General features: G+C 53.8%; 1 long non-coding RNA gene across 1 annotated transcript in view; it reads left to right on the top strand.

Moving 5' to 3' along the window:
* LOC309668208 overlaps window positions 1-20,300 on the top strand; it is a 154,748-nt gene extending 134,448 nt beyond the window's left edge. Inside the window, exon 2 of the long non-coding RNA XR_014268123.1 lies at window positions 19,979-20,300. This is a non-coding gene — a long non-coding RNA (uncharacterized lncRNA). The remainder of the gene's footprint in view (window positions 1-19,978) is intronic.
* The last annotated feature ends 1,049 nt before the right edge of the window (window positions 20,301-21,349 follow it).

Below are 21,349 nucleotides of genomic sequence, written 5' to 3'. Positions count from 1 at the left end.
GCTCTACTGCTGCCGAGATGACCGATGGATGGTCTCCATGTCACCAAACCGAATATACCCCCGAATATCCCCTCTCGAATATCCCCTTGTCCTTTCTACAACTCAGCAGTTAGGTAATAGCTGACTCTTTCCTTCCTCTTGAAACATTCTCTTTCCTCTGGGTCCAGGGCACAGACTTCTCTGGGTTTTTTCCTTTGTCGTCCTGTGCTTGTCTGGTGGGCCATGGACTCTGTAGCTCCTCCAGACGTGGTCCCGGCCCACGGCGCCACCCACATATCTCCCAGTGATGTCTTCTATTCCCACAACGTCAGTTCTCCTCTGTCGAGTGAGAACCCCAGTCAAGGCTTGAGCATGCTAGGTATCCCATACAGCCACCCGCCTGCCTTGGGTATCTCACAGGGACCTCATACCCAGGGTGTGCAAAACCCAATCTCTGATCTTCTTCCCCAACCTGTTCCCTCAGGAATCACCTCTAGTACCTCCCTTTCCTCTCGCCCCGCATTCCATGCATCGCCAGGGTCTCACAGCACCACAGCCGCCCTCTTCTCCCCGCTGTCCCTGCCTTGTCCGCATCCCCCCCTCCCTTCTCACCTGGTGCTCTCTCCCCTGGTACTGCCCCACCCCATCTCAACTTCCCCTGATCCACTTCTTTTTTTTTTTTTTAGTACATTTATTTATTTTCTTTATTTATTTTTGGCTGCGTTGGGTCTTCGTTGCTGCTCACGGGCTTTCTCTAGTTGCGGTGTGCGGGCTTCTCATTGCGGTGGCTTCTCTTGTTGCGGAGCATGGGCTCTAGGCATGCGGGCTTCAGTAGTTGTGGCATGTGGGCTCAATAGTTGTGGCTCGTGGGCTCTAGAGCGCAGGCTCAGTAGTTGTGGCGCACGGGCTTAGTTACTCCGTGGCATGTGGGATCTTCCCGGACCAGGGCTCGAACCCGTGTCCCCTGCATTGGCAGGCGGATTCTTAACCACTGTGCCACAAGGGAAGTTCCCCCCTGATCCGCTTCTGATCACACCTCTCCCTGTTGAAAACCCATCAAAGGCCTCCCGGGGCTGTTAGGAACTAATGCAACCCCTATATGACCTCTAAGGCCCCCCTTCCCTGCATGCTCTGCATTCCAGCCCCGACTGGCTTCACTCCCCTGAACTCAGCCCCCCACCTTGAACACTTCATCTGCCTGGCCTGCCTTCCTCCACCACCTCCGCCTGGAGTTGGTCAGTGAGCATCCCTGCGCGGGGCACACTGGGCAGGCGCGGAGGAAGCAAGAGGCAAGGGCCCGGGGGCTGTCCTTGGCGAGCTCCTCACCCGACGGGAGGGATGGGACAGGCCAGAGACCCGGGAGCGAGGGCGACATGCACGCACAAACCTTCACGGGGGCCTTCCCCGTGGGGACACCAGGTAAGGGCGCGGTGACTTTGCTGAGGCCAATCCCGAGACATCGTCCAATGTCGCTGTCATCGTCATTGTCATCAGCAGCATGCTCACAGCTACTGTTTATTGAACACCAGCTCTGTGCCCTGCCCTGCCACAGGTGCTTTATACACATCACTCATCAGCCCTCCCCGCTGCCCTGACACTCAGCAAGGGTGATGACGTCGCCTCTTTGGGATCTGTTTTGGGCTGAATTGTGTCCCCCTAGAATTCATAGGTTGAGGTCCTCACCCCCAGTACCTCAGAATGTGACTGTATTTGGTGACAGGGCCTTTAAAGAGGTGATCAAGGTGAACCCTGAGGACATTATAGTAAATGAAATCAGCCAGACACAGAAAGACAAATATTATATGATTCCACTTACGTGAAGTACTTAGAATAGTCAAATTGAGAGACAGAAAGTAGAATAGTCGTTATTAGGGCCTGTGGAAGGGAGTAATGGGGAGTTAGTGTAAATGAGTACAGAATTTCAGTTCGGGAAGATGATGAAAAAGTTCTGGAGGTGGATATGGTAATGGCTGCACAACAGTGTGAATGTACTTAATGTCACTACATGTACACTTAGAATTGGCTAAAATGGTAAATTTTATGTATATTTTACCACAATAAAAAAGCGTTAATCATAAAATTAAAGATCCATAAACTGGGCTTCAAAATGTAAAAAAAAGAGGTGAACAAGGTAAAAAGAAGCCATATGGTGGGTCTTAATCCACTATGACTGGTGGTCCTCTAAGAGGAGGAGATCAGGACACAGAGGGAAGTTAGAGGGAGCAGACAGCCATCTGCAAGCCAAGGAGAGAGGCAGCGGAAAAAACCAGGCCTGCCGACAGCTTGCTCTGGGACTGCTAGCCTCCAGAACTGTGAGAAAATAAATCTCTGTTGTGCAAGCTGCCCAGTCTGTGGCACTTTTTATGGTAGCCAAGCAAACTAATACAGGATTCGAGAGCTGGGAGAGACCTCAGAAGTCATCTCATGATCTAACCATTTCTTTTTACTGAAGTGGAGATGAGGTCTGGGAGGGAAAGCCCAAGGCCACAAACAAGTCACAGAGAGACTCCCAGCCCAAGGCCGGCTTCTCAGACTGGGGGACCCTAGGACTGAGGCGCTGGGGCAAGACGAGGCTGGGGGAGTGTGGGTGGGGGAGCTTTTGGAGGAGGGAGAGGGCGCCCCCTACTGGGGCAGAGAGGGAGCAGTGTGCTCAGGTGAGCAGGAGACCCAGACAGTAGTCTGAGGATGTGTGCCGGGGTGTGTGTGTGTGCGTGTTTTGTGTATGCGTGTGCGCATGCGCGCGTGCACACGTGTGCTGGTGGCTTGGAGACGGAAGACAGGGAACACATCGTCCCCTCCCTGCCAGGAGCACATTGGGAGGAGGAAAGGTGACATCTAGGAGCCCGAGAGGTGCCTCAGCAGTTTCCTGGCCCAGGAGGGCTGGCTGAGGGCGTAGGGGCCCTCGGGTGGAGGAGGGAGAGGGGAAGAGAGCAGGCTGGACGCAGGAAGAGGGATGGCCGCTTGACCCTCCCCCCAGTTGCCCTAATGGAAATTGTTTCAAGAACTTGAGAGGATTCAGCTCACTAGGAGGAAGACATGACCAAGAGTCAGCTCTGTCCGGAGCCATGCTGAGCTACCCCAGGAGGTGTGGAAGGGGCAGAATTCATTCAACAAACATTGACTCAGCTCCAGACTCGTGCAGGCTCACGGGGGCTGGGATCCAGCAGTGACCAGCACAGACGCGGTCCGACCCCCGCAGAGCTCACCCTCCTCTGGACGGCAGGCACTGAGAACATAATCACGGCGTTGAGAGCACGTTAGCATCCTGACGGATGCTAAGGAGAGGGTCAGAGGGCTATTCAAGCATTAACCCAGGGGGGCTTCAGGACAGGCTTCAGGGCAGGAAGGAGGAGGCGGCATTTGCGGCAGAGGGAGTGGTCCGTGGTGGGGGAGGGCTGCCTGGCTGGAGGGAGTGAGGCGTGGCGATGGGCAGCTGCAGATAGAGGCTGGTCATCAGGGCAGTTCAGACCGTGGTGAGGACTTTGAACTTTGCCCTGAGAGCAATTCAAAGCACTGGATGGGTTTAGGCAGGGGAATGACACGAGTCCATCCGTATATATTGAAGCTTGGGGTTGGTGGTGGGGTGGAGGTGAAGGATGACGGTGACAAGGCCCAGGGAGATGGGATGGTGCAGAGAGCAGTACCTGGACTCACGTAGGGCAGAGTCTACTGGAAGTTGACTGGGTTGGGAGTGGTGGAGGCTGGCTGAGGGGAGCTGGCTGTGTGCCCGGGTCACCCACTGTGTGAAGATCTGGAGTCGCCGCTGGGTACGTAGAATGTTAGGTCCCTGAAGACATCCAGGAGGAGATCAGGAGAAGGCATGTGGATGGACTGATCTGGAACTCGGGAGAAAGATCTCGGCAAAAGACTTAACTTGAGAAATAAGTCTAGGTCACAGGAATGAATGTGAACACTCGGGAAATATGTATAAAGTAAAAGAGAAGAGGCCTGAGATGGAGCTTTGAGAAATACACACACCTACAGGATAGTCACTGGAAGAGGAGCGTCTCTGAGTTTTCTTGTCTGTAAAATGGGTACGATAATGCAAGTTGACGTAAGGATTAGGTGAGATGGAATAAATATATAAAGTGTTTGACACAGGGTTGGTGCTCATTGATGGATCTTGTATGTGTAGCATGTTTCCACAGTGGCCTTCTTCCTGGGTCATGTTGGTTTATTAACTTCCCTTCAAGAGAAGTGACCAGAGGCCTGGACTTCATCGCTGATGACGGTCCTGCACCGGACATTAGGTTCTATTAATGCAGCCCAAGGTTGCACTTGTGATTTTAGCACTGCTGTCTGCTGGTAAGCGTGGGCTCAGACCTCTGTATCTTTGTGAGGGATGCTTTGAATCTAAGAGCCTACAAGGGAAGATGTAAGGGAGGGGACCAGGTCCTGTGTCGGGAGCCAAGGGCAGTCCTCGGACCTAGCATCTGCTCATGTCCTTTACAGAAAGGGCAGGGAAATTGGCCGGCATCCCCAGGCTCTGCGCTTCTACGCTCCGGGCTTTCCAGGCGGGTGTCAGGAAAGGGGGAACGAGGATGGTGATGGGGAATGTGGAGGGAAGGGGCGGGTTTGAGGAGATGCTGGGATGAGGAGGGGGTCTCCAGGCTAGGGTGTGGATGCTCTGGGTTCCCTCACCCAAGTCTCTTACACCTTCAGCGAGCCTGGGTCTTTGTCTGCTGCTTCTGATGGAGGGAGTCAGCCTTTGTCTTTGGGGAGCTGGGCTCCTGGCTGAAGGGCCGTGGCTGGAGCAACACCGCCCCCTCATGGCTTGCTCTGCAAGTGCAGTCATTGGACCCCCTCCCAGAGCTGGGAGCTGCCTTCCGGCACCCCACCCAATCTCTTCTGGGGTCCACAGGCTGGCTCCGGATCAGCTGATCAGCTGACTTTGTAGTCCTTGGCTGTCTTTGGCAGCCTATCCTGTGTACCTAGGGGTATCGCTTTGTTCCTGGCTTATGTTAGCTGTCGCTGCCTGCTACATCTCTGTCCTGCTGCCTTGGGCTGCCTGTCCCTGTGTCTGTGATTAGCACCTCCTGTCTCTCTTTCCATCAGTCTCTGCCCGGGTCTCTGTTTCTGCATCTTCTTCTGTCTCTGACTTGCTCCCTGCCCCCACTCCACTGTCCCTGTGTCCTGGAGCTGGGGTCACAGCTGCCCTCCCCCCAGAGTTGGACTGATTCTTGAGAAGACTGGTCTTTTTAGCTTTTTCCACGATGAGTCAGGAACTCCTTGAGGGATGAGGGCTGAGACCCCGCCCAGCAGCGGCCTCAGAGAGGATGTGGGAGGTCAGAGGAGTCTTGGGCTGGGCTGAGGGCTGTGACAAGAGACTTTCCCAAATATACTCATGGGGCCAGCAGGAGGCTGGGCGCATTCCTGCCATGTCTAGGCAGCAGGATGAGTGAACGGCTGACCACCAACGTGGAGCGGGGCTGTTCTGGCGGCCGTCTCTGTGCAGACCCTTCCCACTCTCCTCAATCCTCACCACGCTTTCTGCTGTCTCAGGGCCTTTGCACAAACTGTTTCTCCTTGAAATGGTCTTTCCCCCGAGGCCTTAGAAAGCACTGCCTTTAGGAAGTCCTCCTGGATCCACAGTGTCTGGGATGGGGCCCTCCCCTGTGCCAGGGCAGCATCCTCTGTACTTGGTTTCATGTTACCTGGTTGCAATTCCGCCTCCCTGACTTTTGTGTCTGTTCTGGGGAGGGGCGGGTGGGAGCTTTCACGTGTGTAGGCAGGGAAGCAGCAAGTGCTGGGGACAGGGAGGGGAGGGGGGAACGTGGATGACCCAATGGTGGCACCCTCCCCCCGACCCCCGCCTGTTCTGCCTGCTTCTGTCCTGTTCTTTCTTCCCCCAGGTTTCTTGATATCTTTGTGCCAGAGGCCCTAGAAGTTCCGGGAAAATCCTTCTGGCCTCTGGCCCAGGAACAGGCTCCGAGGAGGCGGTGGGGAAGGGCTGCCTGCTGTCATCTGTCTGTTGAATCCTCTGAGTTGGCAGCACAGGGGCTGGAGGCCTCCTGTGGGCAGCCTGGGACTGGGATAGAGGGAGGAGTAGGGGGGCCGGGGGCACTTGTAGCCTGAGTCCTCTTTGGGGGCGCGGCCGTGTCTCAGCGTGGTTGCGTGGCATGGGCGTGCTGGAGGGAGAGCCTTCCCGGGTACTCACCTTGGCTACGGGTCTGCCTACAGCTTGGAGCTGGCCCTGGGACCACAGACCTCCCTAGTACCTTGCGAGAGGGTCAAGGTCCAGCGCTCCCCCAGAGAGCTCCTAAATCTATTCCAGGAAAGGGAAAAGGAAACACTCAGAGGGTGACCTCTGGGGCATGGAGGATGAGGGACCCACCCCCCCTTCCCCCCTTTATTTTCTATGGGCCACCTGGGCCTCCTTTGAAGTCTGAGGCCTGCGGTTGCCTGGCTGTGTGACCCTGAGTGATGGGGCTGGGAGGCTGGGAGGCTCTGCTGAGAAGTGATGGCCATTGTGGATGATGAGGGGCTGTGGTGGGGAGGTGGGGGGAATGCTGGCTGGGGGCTCAGGAGCTGGCGCTGAATCCACCGGTGGAATCTAGCCCAGGACCCCTTGGATGGCAGACCTGAGGCCACTCACTGCCTTGGCACGGAGGGTTGGCTCCAGAGCTGAGGCTGGAAGCCCAGGGCTGGGGCAGGACAGGGCTGGGGCTGCATCTGAGTCCCAGCGCAGAATCCTGGTTCACCCAGAGGAGACGGAATGAGGAGAGGCATGGGCTGTGGACTCAGGAGTGGAGTTCAGGTCCCAGCTGGCGACAAAGGCCCTGTCCCTGGCCTCTCTGGTCCTCGGGCTCCTCATCTGCAAGGAACGAGGAGGCCAATTCCTGTGGGGCACTGTGAACGGATGTGTGAATGTGCCTGCTGGCGGCAGTGCCAAGGGGTCCCCTCCCTCCTCCTTCCACTGGCTTTTTGTCCCCCAGGTTGTTCTGGCGCTTTCCAGCTGGATGGATGAGCACTGTGGGAGGGCACCCCCCACCCCCCGGCCGCCGCAGCCCCAGGAGACCAGAGACACCGCTCAGCCCCACCCCTCCCTGCGTCCGTGAGGCCCAGACAGGCTCACCCGGCCCGCGCTGCCACGTGTAGCCACCACGTGCCGCCCACATGGCACGTGATCTCCTCCACCTGTGGCGGCCACCTGGGTGCCAAGACTTTTGACTGGGTGACAGGAGCAGCCCCCCCACCTTCCATGAAGCTGGGCAGGGGTAGCCCCCGCGGAGCCCACGGCACAGGGTGTGGGCTGTTGTCCCCTGGAGCCATGTTGATCGGACAGTCGGGTGAAGTGTCAGTCTGTGCCTGTGGTTGGGTGAGACCCGCATTCCCAGCTCCCGAAGGCCCAGGAGGGCAGGCGTCTCAGAAGCTCTCCCACCTTCCACCCTGGCCTTCACGTCCCACCACTGACAGTCACCCCACTGCGATGAGCACTGGCTTCACCTTTTTTTTTTTTTTAAATAAATTTATTTATTTATTTGTTTATTTTTGGCTGTGTTGGGTCTTTGTTGCTGCGCCTGGGCTTTCTCTAGTTGCGGCGAGCGGGGGCTACTCTTCGTTGCGGTGCGCGGGCTTCTCATTGCGGTTCCTTCTCTTGTTGCGGAGCATGGGCTCTAGAGCACAGGCTCAGTAGTTGTGGCATGCGGGCTCAGTAGTTGTGGCACGTGGGCTATAGAGTGCGGGCTCAGTAGTTGTGGCATGCGGGCTCAGTAGTTGTGGCTCACGGGATCTAGAGCGCAGGCTCAGTAGTTGTGGTGCACGGGCTTAGTTGCTCCGCGGCATGTGGGATCTTCCCGGACCAGGGCTCAAACCTGTGTCCCCTGCATTGGCAGGCGGATTCTTAACTACTGCGCCACCAGGGAAGTCCCTACTGGCTTCACATTAATTCTCGTCCTGAAGTGGTGGTCGGATGCTGTCTAGTGCACCCACCCCCTCATTTTATAGATGAGGAAACCAATGCCCAGAGGGCAAGGCACAGCCCATGGGGCCACGGTGGACTGGGGGATTGGGGGACAGAGCGATTAATTCAACAAACACGATGAGTGCTGCCTGGGTGTCAAGCATGTGAGGGCTGGGGCTCTGGGTTGAGGAAACCATAGCCTCGCCCTGGAAGGCACATGGCCCGATCAGAACATCACAGGACCCACAGCTGCGGGGGAGGGAAGTGGGAGGAGGAGGCCCGCCTGGACCATGGGTTCCCGGGAGGTGGCCTCTTTCTCAGGTCAGTGGGCTGTAGCACCTGGGGCAAGGGACTTAGCCTTTCGTGCCTCCTTCTTATTTGTTTGTGTTTAAAAATCTGCTACGAAGTGAAAATAGTAATATATGGAACCTGTGGGGTTGTTGGGAGTTCATATATGAAGTGTTTAGAATTGTGCGTGGTACACAATAAGTGCTATATAAATGCTGGGTATTATCATTAGGGCAGCTGCTTCCGTTGCCTTTGGTACCTTTGGTTCCAGTGCATTGATCAGATACCTTCCTCCCCAGGGAAGCGGCTGCAGGGGAACAGTTGTATGGGGGGAGGGGAAGGGGAGGTTGGGGGGTGGAGCTGGGAAGGGCAGGCAGAGGGAAGGCTGCCAGGGACCCACTGCGCTCTGACCAGGCCTGGTGTCTGCCTCCAGGGACATGGCAGGGCACAGCTGTCTGGGCTGGGGGGACGCTGGACCCGCAGGGCTCCCTGACCCAGGGCAGGAAAGGAGCCAGGGATAGGGTGGGGGGCACAGCAGTTCTTCCCTTTTTAAATTACAAAAGCATCTATGCTCCATGTTATAAGTCCAAAAAACATAAAATGTATCAAATAAGCAATGAAAGTCCCCCTCTAAAACCCTTTTGATACCTTTAACACTCTTCAACTCCTTTCCCAAAACCCACACCTCAAGATTAAACACCATTAACGATGTAAATTGCATCCTCTCTAGATCTTTTGTACCTTTTAATAACCTATGTATACACTTATAAATACCGTTTTCGTTTTTTAAAAAAGAAAGGAAAATCACGTAACATTACACTCATTGTTCTGCAACCTTTCCCCACCTAATGATGCTGTGTCTTAGCATCCTTCACTGTCACACACACAGGCTCCTCCGATGTCTTTACTGCTCTAGCACTTCCATAGCACGGACGGACCAGAATTTATTTGACCATTTCCCCAGTAATGCACATTCGGGCTGTTTCCAATCTTTTACTATTACTAACAAAGCTGCCGCAAACATCCTGTACATACATCTTGTGTCTATGGGCAAGAGTCTCTGAGGCTAGATTCCCTAAGAGGAATGGATCCCAGGGTGAGAGGGGTGTGCATTTAAAATGGTGAAGGCTCACGGGTGGGCATCTTTAGGGTCTGCTGGTGCAACACCACCACGTGTGTATCTGTGTGTTCAGAGATCAGGAGAGCTGTGTTGTGTGGGGAGCATGGTGCCCCTGACCCAGGTGCCCATACTCTCAAGGCTGCTGGGGCTCCTCCCTCCCCCCCAGCGCATCCCTACTGCTCCTCTGCCTCCCTCGCCTGGGCCTGAGCCCCGCCTGCAATCCTACTCAATGTCCCAAGCCCATCCATTTCCTCTCTTGCTTCATTCTTCACCTTCGCTCTTCCTGGAACCGCCCCCTTTACTCACTCTCAGCTGACGACCTCATGGCCTGTCTCACTGAGACAGCCACCAGGGGAGAACGTCCACGGTCGCCCACTACCACACCCAACCGCCTACCTGCTTCAGTGCCCGAGTCCTCTGCCTCTTTCCTGGGGCCAAGGCAGCCCCCCTACTCTGCACAACCAGATCTTTAAAAAACAACAACTATTATTGAGAATAAAAATCACAAAGCATAACATTCACCCTTTTAAAGGGTGCAGTTCAATGTTTTTTTAGCATATCCACTGAGTTGTGCAACCATCACCAGTACCTGATTCCAGAACATTTTTATCACCCCCAAATGAAACCCCATACCCATTAGCAATTGCTCCCCATTCCGTCCCCCACTCACCAGTTCCTGGTAGCAGCTAATCTACTTTATGGAAAAGTCTAGTGTCTATGAATTCACCTATTCTGGACATTTCATATGAATGGAATCATACAATCTGTGGTTTTTGGTGTCTGGTTTTTTCCACTTAGTGTAAGGTTGTCAAGGTTCATCCATGTTACAGCATGTGTCAGTAGTTCATTCCTTTTTATGACTGAATAATATTCCATTGTATGGATATGCCACATTTTGTTTATCCACTCATTAGTTGATGGACATTTGGGTTTCCACTTTTTGGCTATTATGAACATTTGTGTATACATTTTTGTGTGGCCGTATGTCTTTATTTCTCTTGGGTACACATAGGAGTGGAATTGCTGGGTCATATGGTAACTCCATGTTTAACTTAAAGTTTTTCTTATTGAGATATAATTGACATATAACATTATGTTATATACATACACGTGTACAACACAGTGATTCAATATTTGTATGTATTGTGAAATGATTATCACAAGAAAGTCTAGTTAACATCCATCACAAATATTGTTACAAAATTTCTTTTCTTATGATGAGAACTTTTAAGATCAACTCTCTTAGCAACTTTCGAATATACAATACAGTATTATTCACTATAGTCACCCGTGTTTAACTTTTTCAGGAACTGCCAAACTGCACCACTTTACATTCCCACCAACAATGTACAAGACTTTCAATTTCCCCACATGTTATTGAATTGAATCGGGTCCTGCTGCTCACTGCTTGCAAAATCAATACTCACAGATGTTGGTAGAAAAGAAAGATGCCTTTAATCAGAAGGCCGGCAGTCTGGGGAAATGGTGGACACAACGTCCCCCCAAAACCACCTCCAGAGATTCTGCTCTGCCATGAAAGCTTTTAAAGGGAAACAGGGAAGTAATCTAGTTAATCACTGAGACAGAGTTGTCGCATCCCCCACTGTGTGCAGGCTTATGTGAGGATTTGTCGATTCCTCGTGATCTTCCTCTAGACGTTACCTTGTTCGCAAAGTTTGGTCACACAGTTTGTTCAGGAGGTTGCTGAAGGGGTAGCTAGGGAAGAGATCTGGTCACCAGTTGCTTATTCTTCAAGTCTACTTCTTCGATCTATGGAAAGAACTGACAAGTTAGACAAGGTATTGTGTGACTTAAAGATCTGAAAGGTGTGCTTGGGCCGGAGATGAGTAGAGAGCATAGGGGTACCTGGTTTAAAAGTTGGTTATGATATAGCTTTGTTAAAGTGACAAGAAAAGGGGCTTCCTGCTGAGGGCAGTTTCCTGCAAAGAGCTGCGTACACGCATCCTCACCGACACTCATTATTGTCTTTTGGGTCTTAGCCGTCACAGTGCGTGTGAGGTGGTACCTCATCGGGATGAACAACCAGATCTCATCCCTTCTCACCTGCTGGAGAGCAGTGCTCCCACGGCTCTCCCCTACGTCTCCTCCAACAGGTTTCTCTCTCTCTCTCTTCAATCACCCCCGCCAGCATTCAAGCAGGTCCTTATTCTTTCCCACCTTAAAAAACCCCCAAGCCAACTCCTCCTCCAGCTACCTTCCCATCTCTCTCCTCCCTTTTACAAAAGAGTCCACAAAATCCACAAAAGAGTGGTTTCAACTTGTCCCCAATTTCTCTCTTTTCATTCTTTCTTGCACTTACTCTTTTTGTGTCCTTCCATTTCCAGAACTGTTCTTCTCAAGGTCACCGGCGCCCTCTATCTTGCTGAATCCAGTAGACCCTTCTCAGCCCTGACGGGGATCAACAGCTTTTGGATATGATTGCCCACCCCTTCCTCTCTCTTGACTTGGCTTCCAGCATCCCAGCCTTCTGGTTCCCTCTCTTTGCTGCCTCTTCCTCTTAATTTTCCTGCATCTTCCTGACCTCATAAGTCAAGGGTTCCGGGGCTCAGTCCTTGGTCCCTCACTTTTCTTTCTACCCTCTTGGATCTCATCCAGTCTCATGACTTTAATGTCATCCAAGAGCTGATGACTCCAATTGTATCTCCAGGCAGGACCTCGCCTCTGAGCTCCAGACTTATTTATCCAACTGTCCCCTGGACATCTAATGGGCAACTCTGACTGGACAAGCCCCAAATGAAGCTCCCAGTTCCTCCTGTCAAGCCAGCAAATCCTGCATCTCAGTAAGGGCAACACCATTCTTTCTGTAGTTTACACCAGAGCCTTGGAGTCGAAGATGGCGCCTCTCTTTCTCTCCCACTCCAGTGAATCCTGCCATTACTCCCACTGCCTCAGCTACCCCCGGGCCAAGCCACCATCATCTCCTATTGGAGGTTTCAGTGGCTTCCTAACTAGTGCCCCCGTTTCCACCCTTGACTCCACACAGGGCCCGGAGGGGTCCTTTTAAAACTCAAGCTGGGTTGTGCCATTCCTCAGCTCAGCACCTGCGATGAAGCCCCATTTTGCGGGGTCAACAGTCTTCCAATGGCCTCTGAGCTCCTACGGAATCTGGTCCCACCTCCTGCCACTCTCCCACCCTCCACTTAGTCCTCACTGGCCTCTTCTGTTCCCCAGACACAGCAGGCATGGTGTGGCCTCTGCACTTGTCTGGAATGTTCCTGCCCAGAAATCTACACGGCTCTCTCCTCACCTCCTTCCAGACTTTACTTAAATGTCACTGGCTCGGAGAGGTCATGTCTGACCACTCTATCTAAAACCACAACCTCCTGGGCAATCCCTACCTTCTTCTTGATTTGTTTTTCTCCTAGTGCTAACCCTTCGAGCATGCTGTATATTTACAGAATGCTGTTGGCCTTGTTTATTGTTTCCCACACTAGAATATAAGCGCCAAAAAGGCAGGAATTTTAGTCTGTTTTGTTCACTACTATATACTCAGCCCCTAAAACAATGCCTGTCACACAGTAGGCGCTGAATAAATATCTGTGAATGAGTGAATGAACGAATGGATACCAGAGGTCTGGAAGTTCTTCCCCAGGCTCAGAACAGCCCCTACAAGCCATGCCAGGTACTGCCAGCAGGTGGCACTGTGACTACAGAAATGGCAGGTCCCTGGCTTCCCAGCCACCTTTTCCCCCAGAAATTCACTCATTTAGATGCCCCCGTTTCCGCAATAAAATGCTGGCGTGTGTGAGTGACAATGTATGTGCCTCCCAGGTCAGTCTTCTGCCAGTTTTTTTCTCCTGTCAGCAGTCCTGAGAAGCTGTGATTATTTTCGGGCTGAGGAGGATCACCAGCCCTGGCCCTCAGCTCCAGGCATAGGTGATGGTGAGGTGCCTGGAATTGGGCAGCCAGGTTCTGGCAGCTGGATGGATTTGGTTAGACCCTGGGGAATCTTCCAGGGATCCCTGGGAGAGGAGTGGGGTTTCACCACCTGTCTCCTCTCTGCTCTCAGCCATGGGACCTGTCCGATACTCCCGGGGCAGCCTTGAGCACTTGGGCTCTGTCCAGCTCTGACCAGTCTCAGCAGCCAGGGGAACCCTCTTTCCTCCTCCACAGGAAGTGAGGAAAGCTAAGTCCCCTCTGCTCTGTGTTCCTGCTGCTTCTCACTATCAGCACGTGGAAGACTGAGCAAGGACCCTGGGCTCAGACCAGGACCCATTCCTGGCTCTGTCACTTGCCAGCTGGATGACCTTGCTAAAAGCTGAGCCTCAGTTTTGTCATCTGTACAATGGGAGAGATGTGCCTGCCTCATTGTGGGGAGGGTCGGGTGCCTGTAAAACACCTCAGTAAGGACTAGTTCCTATCTTTTTTTTTTTTTAAATTTTTTCGGCCGTGCCATGTGGCATGTGGGAATCTTAGTTCCCTGACCAGGGATCGAATTCGTGCCTCCTGCAGTGGAAGCACGGAGTCTTAACCACTGGACCGCCAGGGAAGTCTCTAGTTCCCGTCTTAAGGACAGGAGTGTGAGGGCTGTCCAGGCACCAAGATCAGACCAGGAGAGAAGGTGGCTGGCTGGGCCATTGTTGTTCATTCGCTTGTTCTGACGTCTACGTGATGTGCCTCCTGTGAGCCCAGGGCTGTGTAGGGCTTTGAGGCACTATCAGGACCAAAAAGACTTTGTTGGCATTCAAGGGGCTAAGAATGAATGGAAGACACAGCACTAAACCTAGGTGAAAAAAATTAAATAACAAATATGAGACAGAGCACAGGAGATGTCAGCAGGCCGCTCATGATGAATTGCCCAGGGAAAGGTTCCGGGGATGGTACTGCTGTCCATAGAGCAAACCAGGATGAAGACCCCAGCAAAGGGCACCCTGGTTCCACTGAGGCTGGTGGGGGTGGGGGAGGAGCCACTGTCAGGATGGGGAGCTCCTTCTGGGGGGGGTGTCATTAGGACACTTCAGATGCTGGAGATGACGCCCTCCTGCAGGACCCTGGAATGAGGAGCGTAATGAAGGAGGTTGTCACCCTTCCCATAAAGTCTAGTGTAACCTTTAGGCAACATACACTATCCATAGCCACGTACTGTAAAGACAAATACAAGCAGAGGTCGTGAGCGCCAATTCCTGTTGAGACCTCTGCCATGACCTCAGAGAACCTGTGGGCCACTCGCTTTCATGAGCACATTTTCCATGTTACGCTGAAGGCGAGAAGCCGTCAGGATCTTGGGTTTAGCATTTCCGAGGGCGGATACGGCTATAGCACCATCCAGCTCTTCCCTGGGCCTTGGAACTTGTGGTCCTCCATCCTCCCTGCCAACATTCCTCAGAGCAATGCCGGCCTGTGCCCAACTTTCTCTGCCAAATCTTAGGCCTCCTGCCTCTGCCCTTTTTCCTACCTTCCCCCTCTTTTTTCCGGTTCTCACAATTTCCCTGAGGAAGAAACTGAGGCAGCAGGAAAGGACCGAGGAGCCCCAGGTGCTCCCCGTCGCTGACCTCAGAGACCCTGCACCTGCCTGGGGAAACTGCCATCTCGTGTGGCCCCTGGCGGGCATGGGGCAGAGAGACCCAGGCCCTTCCTGGACAGTCTGGCTGCCTCTGTCCCTCTCCCTGCCCATCTGGGCTTGGCACTGCTGCTCTGCCCGTGTCCTTGCTTTAACCAGCTGCCTGCCTGGCACAGAGGACTTCTGCTGGCCCCTCTGGGCCTACAGGGCTGGGGCGGCAGCTGGGAGGTAAGTCTGTTTACTCCACCGCCCCCCCCGCCCCCCCGCCCCGCCCCATGGCACAGGGCAGAGCACTCACTTAGATTAATTAATCTGCTGCCCAGCCTGCTCTTCCAGCCCATCTTTTATTCATGGACAAGTGGCGTTCTCTGCTTTACCAGGACACGAGCATCAATATTTCATCCTTGCTTCGCCTGCCAGCATCCTGCTCCCTCCTTCCTACTTCCCACCAGCTCTAGGACCCGCAGAGCTGGACTGTGCTGGCCTGGCCCCGGGCGTCATCACAGATGTCCACGCTGCCTTCTTCGGCCCCTCAGCCTGCCCACCGTGCTGTCGTTGGCAGAACCAGAAGCCTTTCTGTGTAAGTGAGCCGGAGATGCAGCGCAGGCAGAGGGGCCGGGCCTGGAAGGAGCGTCTGGGCTCAGGGTCCTGCGGGGTTGAGGGAGATGTGCCCTGGTGCGTGTGTGTTGGGCGGGGTGACGCTGCAGCTGGCATGACAGGCTTGTCACCGTGTGGCTGGGTGATTGTCAGGACAGGAGATGAGGGCTGTGCCTGGCACACATTTGGATACATGGCAAGTGCTCACTTTTCTGCCTTCATTTTCTTTCTTCATTTTTCTCTTAGACCAGGTGTCATTGGTTTTTTTCACCCCCCCAGGCCTAGGCAGTTGGATGAAGGGAGCGATACCGGCATTCAGGATTACACTTCCTTCCTGCCAGCACCCTGCCAGCTCCCAGCCTGTCTCACCTTGTCTGCCTCCCGGCTCTCCAGGCTTCCACGTCAGGGCTCAGGACAACGGGGTCTGAACCTCGGATCTGGAGGGGCCCTGACCCAGATCCTAGCCCAGGGCTCGCTCAACCTGGGCTCCCAGAGGGGACATGAACCCTTGAAACACAAAGTCACTAAAATCACAGGTGACGTGTGTGTTTGTGTATGTGTGTGTTTTCTGGGGAAGGGGACAGCCCTGGCTTTCATCAGATTCTCAGTGAGGTCTCAAAGCCATGAAAGGTTACAAACTACTAAATTCTAGACAGGTCAGATCTCCTCTTTTTGGTGTTGCAGGAAGAGAATTAATGGGGCCACTCATCCAAGGAGCCACCTTGAAGGTGTAAGTGTGAGTGTGGCAGCACTGGGTAGGTGCTGAGGTCGCAGAGGAATACGCTGCAGTCCTGCCCTGGAGGACCTGGCGGAGTGTGGAGCTGGCATGGAAGCAGTAACTCTCAGGTGGCCTTTGGACAGGCTGTGGTCCTTTCCCAGGCTGGTGGCCAGCACTTTATTTCTGCGTTGGGACTGTGGTTGAGGGCTCCTGCTGAGCTGAGCCCATCGGGGAATTGCTCTGTCCCTGGCTTGTGCACCAAACTCCCCCTCCCTCCCTGAGGGCCAGGTGAGGCGTCCCACTTCCCTCCTTTCCTCACAGCCCATACCTGATCCCTCAGGAGCCCCTGCCCACTAAACCCCCAAATACCTTGTTATTCTACTTTTCTTCTTCTTGGATCTTGATCATTTTTAACAGAAAAGGGAAATTCATCATGAGTGTGCAGTGTCTGGTGGACTGGCTCTGGACTCTGGGAAGCGGCTGGGGACCACGGCTTCCTCTCGGTCTTTCTCTGGACCCTCTCCGGGTCGCTGTCTCTGGCGTCTTCACCTCTATCTCTGTGTCTCTTTCCCCTGCTGCCTTCTTCTGTTGCTTGTGGACCTGCCTTCCCACTGACACGGCTGAATATGGGGCCCCACTACTCTTTTGCTTTGATGAAATCATCCATTTATATGTTTAATCTTAGAGTATTACATGCATTCTTCTTAACTATTTCAGAATCTTTTGGCAGCAAGATGTGCATAGATTACTGCTTAGAGATGAATGTGCATATGTGCAGGGTGGGGTCGGGCTGGCTCCAGCTGGAGAGAGGGGACCAAGTAGAGGATTCCCCAGAGAGAGGAAGCTGAAGGTGATACACCTCTTGTGTTGGGGGGAGGGACCCTCACTGCCACTCCTCTTGACAGGCCCTCTTTAAAAGTCAATGTGATTTGCTCAGCCACAGCCCGGAAATTGCTTGGGCCAGGCGTACTTTTGTCACCAGCCTGCCATCTCCTGATAAATTCCCCCCTCCTCAGCCGGTCTTGGACTTCACAGCCTCATTCCGGGATGAAATCATGGACCATTCTGTCCTTGGCCCCCTGTTACTGTGACCGGGGCTGGGGTGACCTTGGATCTGAAGTTTGGTGCCTGGAGAAGGGATAGATGGGTGTAGGGGAGACAAGGGCAGCTGGCACAGAGGGCCAGAGGCGGGGGACCCTCAAGGGGGAGATTGGGAGGCTCCGGCTGGGGGGGATGGGGTGCTGGCCAACGTGTCACAGGCGTGCCCGCATCTCTCAGCCTTGAACTACATTCTCCCTCCATCAGCACTGCAGCCTTGAGCAACTAACTAGACTCTTGGGGGTGGGAGAGGACTGTGACCAAGAGAGAAGGGGACTTTGGCCTGAAAGCCAGAGGCAGAGGCACCCTCTCCCTCCCTGTGGGCTCTGGGTCCGGGGTTCTCACTCTGACCCTTAGCCCCCCTCCCCTCACTGCCCCCATCCCCCAACATACCCCCTGGTCTAGGAAGAGGAACGGCAGTAGGGGAAGCAACTTCCTCGGTGCCATCGCTGAGGCTGTAAGGCATGGCTGCTAACTAGTCACGTGCCTTTGAACACGTTAAGCAACTTGTCTGTGCCTCAGTGTTTGCATCTGCACGTTGGAGCTAAGGGTTCTCACAGGTTTGTTGTAAAGATTAATTGCGTTTACACCTAAGAATTCAGCAGAATGTCTGCATACAGTGAGTACTCAATAAGTGTTAGCCACTATTATTATCATTGGAGTTGTTCTAGAAGGTTCTTCCCACCCCTATATCTCCTTCTGGAATTCCTCCTCCACTTATTTCTTTGGATCATAGTTCTTCCAAAGGCTCCAACGAAGAAACACAAAATAGCACCTGACAACACCGTGTGAGGGTTAAGAACAGGAACCTGAGGCCTGGCTCCACACCTCGTCTGCTGTGTGACCTTGGGCAGCTCCACAGCCTCTCTGAGCCTTGATTCCTTCTCTTTAGATGAGATAACAACAGACCCAGCTGTAAGGTTCTTGTGAACACAAAACGAGACCAAGTGTTTAAGACACTCAGCGTGGTGTCTGGCGTGGCATGAGTGGTCAAGAAACACAAGGCTGTCACTTTACAAGGTGCTGGTCATGCATCACCGCATCGGATGCAGGCCTCAATTCTGAGCCAGCAGTGCAGGGCTCACCACACCCCTTCCGGGTGAGAAGACTGAGGCCACGAGAGGGGAAGTGACTTTCTGAGCTGGGCTAGAACTTGGGCCTCCCGGCTCAGGGACTGGCCCTCAAAGCCTGGCCCAGGTGGCTGTCACTCTTGGCGTGAGGGGAGGAATCAGGTGCTTTGCTCCTGCTCTGAGGCCTGGAGGGAGGGAAAGGGGCCGCCGGGGGTGGTGGTAGGTGCGAGGGTGAGGTTACGGTTGGGGGTGGGGATGGGGCTTCAGGAGACACAGCGAACCTCCCACTTCACAGCTTTGTCCCAACACAGCCTTACTCTCTGCCGCTGTGAGCACACCATGCACCCTCCTCCTGCAGCTGCCAGGGCCTGGCTCGGGGCTCGGGGAGCCCTAGAATAGAGCCCCATCTGCAGGACTGGAAGCTGGGTGCCTGCCCCCCACCTCCTGGGCTGTGGCCCTCTCTGGTGCCTCCAGGCCTCAGGAGGGCTAGAGACTGGCCCCCACCCAGGGAAAAGCTTTAGACATGATTTCATTTTTTACTGAGATCGTAAGTGGGGGAAAAAGACAAGTAAAACATAACCTATCTGGACTGAGCAGGGGAAAAAGCAATTTCCTCCTGAAATCTCTTTTTCTGATTCTTAAAAGATGCAATTTGGAAATGTCTCGGTGCCTCTGGCTGGGGTGTGGGCCAGGCCACCTACAAGGCACTTGGGTGGGCCCTGTGGCATGGCTGGAGGCAGTGGAGGAGGTGGGGAGGGACTACTGGTTCCAGCTCAGCCCTCAAGGCCAGGCCAGAGGGGGAGGTGTGGGCGGGGAGGCTGTGGCAGAGGGAACGCTGAGGACCGAGGGCGGCAGAGACGGGCCAGAGGAAGGGGTCGGGGGTCCTGATGGGCAGAAGGGTGGGGGAAGGTACAGAGGAGAATCCCAGGCTGCTGAGGTTGGGACTGGGGTGGCCCAGCACCTAAAGGAGGCCCCTGCCTTGGGTCAGGATCTCAGGAGATCTCATGGGGCAGAGGCACAAATCCCCCCTGAAGGCCAGTGAATTCTAATCCCTTTTCTGGAAGGCCCCCTGGGTGCTGGGTAGTCAGGTGGTCCCTCGGGGTTGTTGTCCGAGCCCTCTGGAGCACGCGTGGTAAAGGGACAGCCCGTACGCCTCAGGGTTCTCGAGCTTGTTCTCCTCTTGGGCCATCCTCCATGGTCCCCGGAAGCCTCCGCCTCAGCCACTGCTTCTGTTCGCAGAGGTGTTCTGGCAGCCATGGCACAACCGTGAGGATTCCAGCTTGTGAGGCAGGATGGGCCCCTGTGGGTAGGACAGAAATGGAGACTGAGGCTCACGGGAGGGACCTCCCTGGGGCTTGTCCTTCCCTCTGACGTGGTGCTGACCCCATGTCCTAAAGCACCAACCTTCCAACTAACCCATCAACCACCCGAGTCTACCAACTTACCAATCAAGCCATCACCCCACTAACCAATTCAATAACCACCAACCAATGTATTACCCTACATGGTGCCACACCACCACCCTGGCAACCTTCTAAGCAACTACCAACCAGCCCCCCCAACCAGAAACCCACCAACCAGTCTGCCAGCTAACCTGTTCTTCCACCATTCTACCACCCCACTAACTAGCCTATCAACCAACTCACCAGTCAACCCATCACCTTACTGTCCAATCAGAAGATAGAAGCTGGGCTTCCCTGGTGGCGCAGTGGTTGAGAATCTGCCTGCTAATGCAGGGGACACGGGTTCAAGCCCTGGTCCGGGAAGATACCACATGCCGCGGAGCAACTAGGCCCGTGAGCCACAACTACTGAGCCTGCGCGTCTGGAGCTTGTGCTCCGCAACAAGAGAGGCTGCGACAATGAGAGGCCCGCGCACCGCGATGAAGAGTGGCCCCCGCTTGCCGCAACTAGAGAAAGCTCTCGCACAGAAACGAAGACCCAACACAGCCAAAATTAAATAGATAAATTAACTAAAAAAAAAAAAAAAAAAAAAAAAAAAGAAGATAGAAGCTACCCAGTAATATTAAGAGGAAGGGTTTAATACAGACATTATTAACTATAACAGGGGATAACTTCCTAAAGATTACCTACCAACTATTTTAATAGGAGACTGCTTACCTACTCTAAAGAAACAAAGGAATAGCAGACATGGGGAGTGGTCACTGCCTCTGGGGCTGAGGCAGAGCATAAAGGAAGGAGCAAACCTGGAAGAGCCTCCCCCAGAAACACGCACCCAGGGTTGATGACGTCACCAGCCTGCTAAGGTTGGGAACGGCTGGCGAGGCCCCCTGGATGGCAGAGGAATTTGCGAGGTGCCATGCTGGTGGAACTTCCTGGGAAGCTGCCTTTGGGGTGCTGGAGGAAGCTGTATGCTGCGGAGGCCTCACTGCAGGGGCCTGGAAGGGAAGCCCCTTCCTCCTGCAGTGTTTAGCCCCTTCAACTAACAAAGCTGAACAGAGAGCCAGCTGGTAAAGGAGAAACATTTACAGAGTCCAGCCATGATCACAGTCTAGGTAATGAAGAGTAGATTTGAAGCTGAGAGGCAATAAGGTAATAACTGGCGTGCCCGTTCTCCCACCTCCCCGCAGCCCAGGAAGCCTCTAACCAACCTATGAGTCCCTGGGCCAATCAGCCAATCAGCTAAGGAGCCTAGTCTTCCAACAACGCGCCCCATACCCCAGCAACTAGCAATCCTCTAACCAATACACCAGTCCATCTACCCACCTACCAGCCAACCCAGCAACAGAGCGTTCTTTCTTTTTATTTTTTTAGTGGTGTGTATCTGTTAATTTCATACTCTTAATTTATCCCCCCCTGCCCCCACCTTTCCCCTTTGGTAACCATAAGTTTGGTTTCTATGTCTATGAATCTGTTTTCTTGATGTTACCCCATTCCAGGCACTGTGCTCAGAGCTATGAGGACAGTTTCCACCCTGAAGGAGAAACACTTTGGAGTAATTATCCAGACTGGGGAGACATAAGACCAGCTCAGGGTCAACAGGGACCTGTCACACAGGTGACACCTGTTAAATGGGTAAACAGGGCAGACGGTGT

This window comes from Balaenoptera physalus (assembly GCF_965194825.1).
Source record: "Balaenoptera physalus genome assembly, chromosome: 10".
Classification (NCBI taxonomy): Eukaryota; Metazoa; Chordata; class Mammalia; order Artiodactyla; family Balaenopteridae; genus Balaenoptera; species Balaenoptera physalus.
This window is presented reverse-complemented; position numbering and strand designations above follow the sequence as displayed.